General features: G+C 42.5%; 1 long non-coding RNA gene across 3 annotated transcripts; it reads left to right on the top strand.

Annotated features, from left to right (window-relative positions):
* Positions 1 to 1,836: 1,836 nt before the first annotated feature.
* Positions 1,837 to 5,901, top strand: LOC119330103. 3 transcript variants are annotated; one of them, XR_005159914.1, is made up of 5 exons: positions 1,837 to 2,383; positions 2,479 to 2,553; positions 3,584 to 3,704; positions 4,595 to 4,674; positions 5,565 to 5,901. It is a non-coding gene; the product is annotated as an uncharacterized LOC119330103 (long non-coding RNA). The 3 variants fall into 3 exon arrangements; XR_005159913.1 differs by having other exon boundaries at positions 1,838 to 2,383; positions 5,576 to 5,901; XR_005159912.1 differs by having other exon boundaries at positions 1,839 to 2,383; positions 4,595 to 5,901.
* The last annotated feature ends 1,293 nt before the right edge of the window (positions 5,902 to 7,194 follow it).

The following is a 7,194-nucleotide window of genomic DNA, read 5'->3' as shown; positions in this document are numbered from 1 at the left end:
TGAAGACACTGAGACAACCCCAAAGTCCTGTCTTGATGTAGTGTTCGAGTTACTAGCTACCACTACTAGCACCAGCTCTTTGAACTCGTTGCCTAAATCAGTTCGTCTTCTTGAGTCTCAACTTCAATTTGAAAGACATCGATCAGATGTTATGCGACAGGAAGCCGAAGGACCGAGGAAGTCCCTGCAGAATTCAGATGCATACTTTCTAGTGCAACAACAAGCGCTGGAGGACTTAAGCGCCAAACAAGAGAAAGTTAATAAGCCTGCTAAGCATCTTGCCAGCATTATGGGTACCCAGGATATTGTTTCTTGAGCTCTTCTGAAGTGGTTTTAGTTTTTGACTTGTTTTGCTGCGGCGTTTATATGCTGATGTGTTCCCTATATTTGCACTGGTGGCGAACTTTGATGCCCAATGGATGTAATATGTGTAATAGCCGTGATAGCCTAGTGTAAGTTGCTTGCTTATTTATTTCCTTGTTGTCTTATTTATTTGTTTGCTTGTAGTCAGTGCAGTTCTTTTTCTGTGGTTTGCTAGTGGCTGCAATAACCTATTTTTTAAAACTAGGCCACAATAATCATGGGCTAATATTTACTGTAGTGACACTGGGCCTCCTTCGGGCCGTAGAAACAGTGGGCCTTCTACGGGCCGTATAAATAGTGGGCCTTCTACGGACCGTAGAAACAATGGGCCTTCTACGGGTCGTATCATCAATGGGCCTTATACGGGCCGTATGATTGATTGGCCAAACATGGGCCAAACAGACCACATTCTGGATGTAAACGGGCTAGAGTTGGAATCGCCCGTTCATGGGCCGACCATAACGGGCCATCGTTAATAGGCTGTATTTGATGACGCTATGAAAACGGCCCAACGTATTAATGGACCACAAGCGGGCCGACTGTAACCATGGGCTGAATTTGGCCCACAAGCAGAAAATGACAGTAACGGGCCGTAAGTAAACGAATGATGGAAAATAGCCCAAGAATAAATGGGCTCTGAGAAGGCCGAAAGATAACATGGGCTGGAATCGGCCCAACGGAATAACGGGCCGTTAATGGGTATAAAGTGATACGCTGTTCTTTAAGGGTCAGTTTCACCATGGGCCGTTAATGGGTGTAAAGTGATACACTGTTCATTACGTGCCAGTTTCACCACGGGCCGTTAATAGGCCAAGAGTTACATAGGGCCTCATATGGGCCGAAAGACGTCATGGGCCATACATGGGCCAGAAGTGAAAACAGGCTGGAATCATATTGGATGGCCCAGATGACACTACTGGGCCTAATTGGAATAGGGCGTAACGGGCCTTGGGTTAGCGGGTTGTAACTGGGCTATATGCGAACATGCCGTTAACAGACTTTCCATGGGCCGGCCCGCCACCTTTTGACCAAGTCAAACGGGCCGGCCTTTTCACAGGAATGGGCCTCTGTTGGGCCATGCCACGTGTTGACGTATCATAGGCGCCCTCTGTCCAATGACACTACACCACGACACCGCAACAGCGACATGCATCTGTTGGCATAGCTATACATTAGCGACACATTATCTATCCGAAAGAACGCCAACACACTAATTGTCAACATTGTTAGTTGATAGACACTCTATCCGTTGGTAGTTCACAAACATTTCCCTATATAAAATGTGTCGGCATATGTACCTTTTGCGGATAGATTATGTGTCGGCGATGCTCCTCAACGGAAAAAGTGTCGGCGTTTCTCACATCCAGCCCACCAGTTTCCATGCGTGGGCCATGACCCAAGTATTGAGAGGCTACAGCCAAGCGTGCGAGTGGCCCAAATCCTAGATATTTTCCAAGTCACCGCGCTCCTCTGAACACAAGCACGCTATCTCACCCTGGCCACACACAAACCTAAACCCAAATCGCACACTAGCCGCCGCCACCATTCGTCTCCGTCGATTCGGTCATGCCGCTGCACGTCCCACCATCGCCCGCGGGGGCCTACGCCACCCGAAGCTCCCGTACATCTTGCAGTGCAGCTCCACCACCAGCAGCCTGAGGTGAAGCCCCGTCGTCAGCTCATCCGGCGACCGACGCCACGTCTGCCGATTCGGTCGCGCCGCTGCGCCTCCACCGCCAGCGGCGCCACGCGGCCACCCGAAGCTCTTGCCCAGCCCGTGGTGCATCCCGACGTGTCGCCCTGGCGATGGACGACCAGCCCATCGATTTGCGCTGGTGCTTCTCCGACTGCCATTAGTCCCCCCAAAGGATCCTTATACCCCGTGCTTCCATCCACAACCAAGGAGCAGCACAAACCCCTGCATCCCGAGGTGCCAGCCAGCCGTCCCTCTTCCACCTCCGGTGATGGCTCCCCTATTCCCCCTTGTCCTGCCCTCCTTTGAATCCAACCGTTGCATCCTGTATGTATTCTTTTATGTGATTCCTCATGATTGTGTGATATTTCCCATGAGATCTTCCTGGTTTAGCATTGAACTGAATAATATCATCTCTGCAGCGTCTTCAATTGAATCTATTTACAGAGGGAAAACTCCACAAGAGGCTTCTGAAGCTTGGTCAATACCTACATGAGGTCAGAATTGTAACAGACTGAACTTATTATCATGTTTTCATGGCACAGTCTCTATATTGATAGGAACAGACTTAACTTATTGATTGACCTTGACCTATTTGTGCAGATGGTCATCTTAATTATTCCATCATTACCCTTAGTTTTGAATGAAACATATTGTTTATCATTAGCTTGTAGTTCTAATTTTTTTTACACTTGGACCTTAGCTCATATTGCAAATTTAAAATAATTACAGTACAAACATCTGAAACTAAAACGATACATTTTTTGTGTTGTAGCCAAATATATTTTCCTACAACAGTTTGGCTTATCTTTGTTGTTTGCTTATTTTGAATTTCCCTGACATGACCAACCTATAACTCATATGTGCCGCTGGATAAGGCCATGTCTTTCGTGTGTGGTGCTTGGCTGATTTGTACATGGATACTATTAAAGAATGGTACAAACATACTCCCTTCGTCCCTAGTGTCAAAAAACGTCTTACATTATGGGAAGAAAGGAGTATATCGTAGGCGATTGTGATCAACCTCTAACTTTCTACGAAGGCAACCCGTTATACTTATTTAATTCGCCTAGTCATGATGTGGCAATGATTCATGCTCTTCTCTGCCAAGGTGCCCATGGTGTGTCTTATTTGAATTCTACTGCATGACATTCATCCTCATCTCGTCCTCCATGTGCGTCGCTGTCTCCATGCTCCACCCCTTCATGATCTAGCAGGGTCACTCGATTTGTTGCTAATGTGGCTATTGGCGAGCTCCTTTCCTCCAAGCGCGAGGCTGCTGAGGGAGGGGCCAATGTTACCTTCTTTTTTTGTCCTGCTGCATGTCCATCAACCTGCCCATAGAATCATGACCCGTATAAGCTCCAAACTCTGCCAACTAATTTGCACAACAATGTAATTAATGGTACACCAATTAAATGTTTTTTTTTGCACTACTTGTATTGATGCTATTTCTCTTTTAGAATTTTAGTCACGTGCTTCTATCTATCTATATATCAACTAATGGATTCAACTCTCATGCCCCAGGATTATGAAAGGTTGATGCAAGCCAGCTTCAGAAGGAGCTCAAGGCATACAGGAAGACCGAGGACGAGGGGATGAACATACTTTTGAACACTACCTCCATTTCTGTGCAGTTTCTCTCAAGGTGAGCTCAACCAATACCATTCTGAAAATCATGCTGCATATATTCGCTTCTCGTCAATTCACAAAAAGAAACAAAACACGAACTTACAAATGCAAGCTGAAATGCTGGTGATCAAGAAGAACAGTCCTGTGAATGGCATCATCAAGCTCATCGAACAGCATCACATCACAAACCATGTCATGGGAACATCTTCCTTCTCACGTGTGTCCAGATCAAATACAGCTTCATAACAAGGATTCATCTATAAACATGCACATCAAAATTGCCCGCAGACTTCTATATATATACTGATTTTTTAGGTAGGAGGTCCTATTCTTTAAGGATCCACTTGTTCATTGTAAATACTGATTTGTGCACCAAACTTCAGTCATGCCTTGTTCCAACTGAGGCATCCCTGCACTATGCATATACGTGATTTTGTTTTACTGCTAGCAATGTGTCCCATTTATTTTATACTTCTTAGATGTTCGCCTTAAACTGGTGCACATAATTTTCACTAGTCTGGTCAGTATAAACGACATGTTTGACAACTACATTTCATTCTTTTTTGATAGAAGCTGGTACATGCCAAGTTGCCAACCTATTTTACCTTGTTCACTATGTGACTTCTTTTGTATAACCTATCTATCTGAATACCATTTGCACAAATCTCTCTGCATGAACTTGCTATGCTAGGTTGTCTTAGTACCATGTGTTTCTTAATGACATTTGAAGTGCAGGTTACATCTGATCTCTAATGCATTTGCATTGTAATATTGTAACGTAATCAATTTTGAAGGTGATCTTAGTATTGGGCAATTTCTTATAGTTCAATCTTTACTGGTGTTACAAATTTAGAATAATTGTAGTATAGACATCTGAAACTAAAAAGACTCATTGGTTATATACAGGCACTAAGATGTGATAAATCATGATGGCACACTATCAACTTATATAAGTTCCTTGAGGGTAAAAGCAAGTAATGAACAAGGTACTAGCTTTCTATCCATTCTTTTCTTTATTCCGGCGTGAACTATGTTGTCCTCCCTGAAATGGTGAAAAATGTCTATATAACCATGTTATGCATGATTTTGCTATGTGTGTAACATTTCAAGGGCAACTTCTTAGCTCAACTGATGGCTGGATGTCCTTTGTTACAAACGTGCATGCTCTAACCATTTGTTCTTTCTTGTCGTGATGGAAGATGTAACACCATTTACTTGCTAGGTCACTTTCTTACATTTTCTAAACAGAATCATTCAAGTTTCAATGCTAAATCAGATTTGCTTACTAAAGGATATCAATAATTATGCTAGGTCTATGAATAGTTTAGTGGCTTGTAGATGAACTGAGCGCATGTAGTAATTAAATGGACTATAGATGAACTCAGAGCACATAGTAAATGGCTGGCATGATTTTATTATAAATTTTGTGAAGATCATCCTAGCAATTACTCACACTAGACAATGCCTAACTAGAGTGCATCTATTGAACCAAGATGCATGTGCAATCATATGGTCTTCGAAATGGCTTTTTTTTACCAAGTGCATTTCCTGCTTTCACACATATGACTGGTGGTACATGTACAAGTGCATATCTGATTATTTGATGGTTGAGGACCTTCAAATACAAATTTGTAAAGTTACAATAAGAACCTTATTTGTTATGCCTTGGAACAGATCCGAGTCAATGAGTGCATAATTTTTCTATTAAGGCATGTGATAAACTAGTTGCTAGCCTGACTTTTGTTGGTACTTTGTTAAGGATATCTTCTGTAACCAAATTATTTGTAGTACATCTTCTATTTTTATATCTTTGGGATCAAAGGCAACTCACAAATTTGAACAAATTCTCATTTCTAATATTTCTCAAACATGTAAGTTCTTTTGCAGCGAAATGGCTCATCCAGAAGTTGATACAAGATGTTTTGATGGTCGGTTTTGTTCACAACATGTTTGACACATTTTGTGGATATGGAAGTTGATGTCAGCTCGGTGATCGAAGAGATTTGGTCTCTTCGTTAATATTTTGTAGTAGTCAAGTGATCGAACAATTGGGTCTCTTAGGAGCCTGGCCATCATATTTTGTAATAGACCATGTCTTGTATGTCAACTTATTTACTTATTGGTTGTAGCTGACTTGAGTGTAGCAAACTACTGAATCTTGTATATATGCGTGAATGAATGTATTAATCAATGGTATGTTCTGATGAATCGAAGAGTATGTTTTGTTTGTATATGTATTGCACACTGAACATAAATTGAATACTATGAATGTCATTTCATGTTAAAATATGGTGCATTTGCATTTGTGCTGAAACATAGAATACTGGCAGCAAATGTGTCGGCAAAACTATTGAGCGTCGTACTATCTGTCGGTGGAGCACGCTAATAGATGAACTGTCGGCATAGCAATGGGTGTCATAGTATCTGTCGGCATAGCACACTGTCAGATGATTTCTCGGCATAGCACTGTCTGTCGGCGTACAAATGTCTGTCGGCGTAGACCTCACTAAGCCAGTCATAGTATGTGTCGGCAAAGATTTATCTGTCGGGAAAGACCTTTCCCTGCAGGACTATAGGCGCCAACTCCTTTATGTCGGTAAAAGTCTTTGCCGACACTAAATGTGTCGCCTTAGGTGACATATACCGACACATTGTTTGATGCTGTTTTGAGTGTCGTGGTGCAGTGTGAGCGGATGACATCTGTCCCAGCGATGAGCCGACACGTGTTTCCTCCAGCCAATGATGATTTTACACGTGGAAAATCCCCTTTGGTCGGGGTTGTTAACGGGTTATCGGATCAAAAACCCGACCCGATAGCTTAATGGCGTTCCGTTACGGTGGGTGCCACGTGTCGGTCACCCTTAACGAAAGCACTTCTGTGACGCGCGATTTATCGTCATGGAAGTGGACACTTCCGTGATGATAATTTTGGTAATGTCATGGAACACTTCTACGACAGCACATGTATGACTATCTTGATTCTGTCATAAAATCGTCATGGATGTACATGCATGACAGAAAACACGACCTACTGTGACAAACATGTATCATCACGGAAGTGTATTTTTTTTGTAGTGGAACCCACCATGGAGCGATGTCTGAATGACATTGTATTGCCGCGCAAAACTCTTCTCTTTTTCTCTACATGTTCAACATGACTGTGTACAATATATGACATGCATACGAAAAAATATAGTGAGATTATGTAAGGAGAGCATGTAGAAATCTAGAGTGTTGGTAACAACCAGTGGATGGATCCAAAAATAATGATAGCAGGCTGATGATAGCTTTAATTTAATAAAAAGACAGATGATGATTGCTTTATTATTTGTTTCCCACCCAAGATGAACAATATAGGCATACCCTAGGTGAACCAGATAATAGACATAGATACTATTCCTTGCTGCCTCGATATGTGCCCCACAAGTAATTTTAAACCTCAAGTTTGAACATTAATTTGGACCTGACTTGGATTCTACGAGGTGGGCATGATGATAAAGTAGCAA

The sequence above is a fragment of the Triticum dicoccoides genome, chromosome 7A, assembly GCF_002162155.2.
Source record: "Triticum dicoccoides isolate Atlit2015 ecotype Zavitan chromosome 7A, WEW_v2.0, whole genome shotgun sequence".
NCBI classification, from domain to species: Eukaryota; Viridiplantae; Streptophyta; class Magnoliopsida; order Poales; family Poaceae; genus Triticum; species Triticum dicoccoides.
The sequence above is the reverse complement of the archived record's forward strand: the minus strand, read 5'-3'. Positions and strand labels throughout refer to the sequence as shown.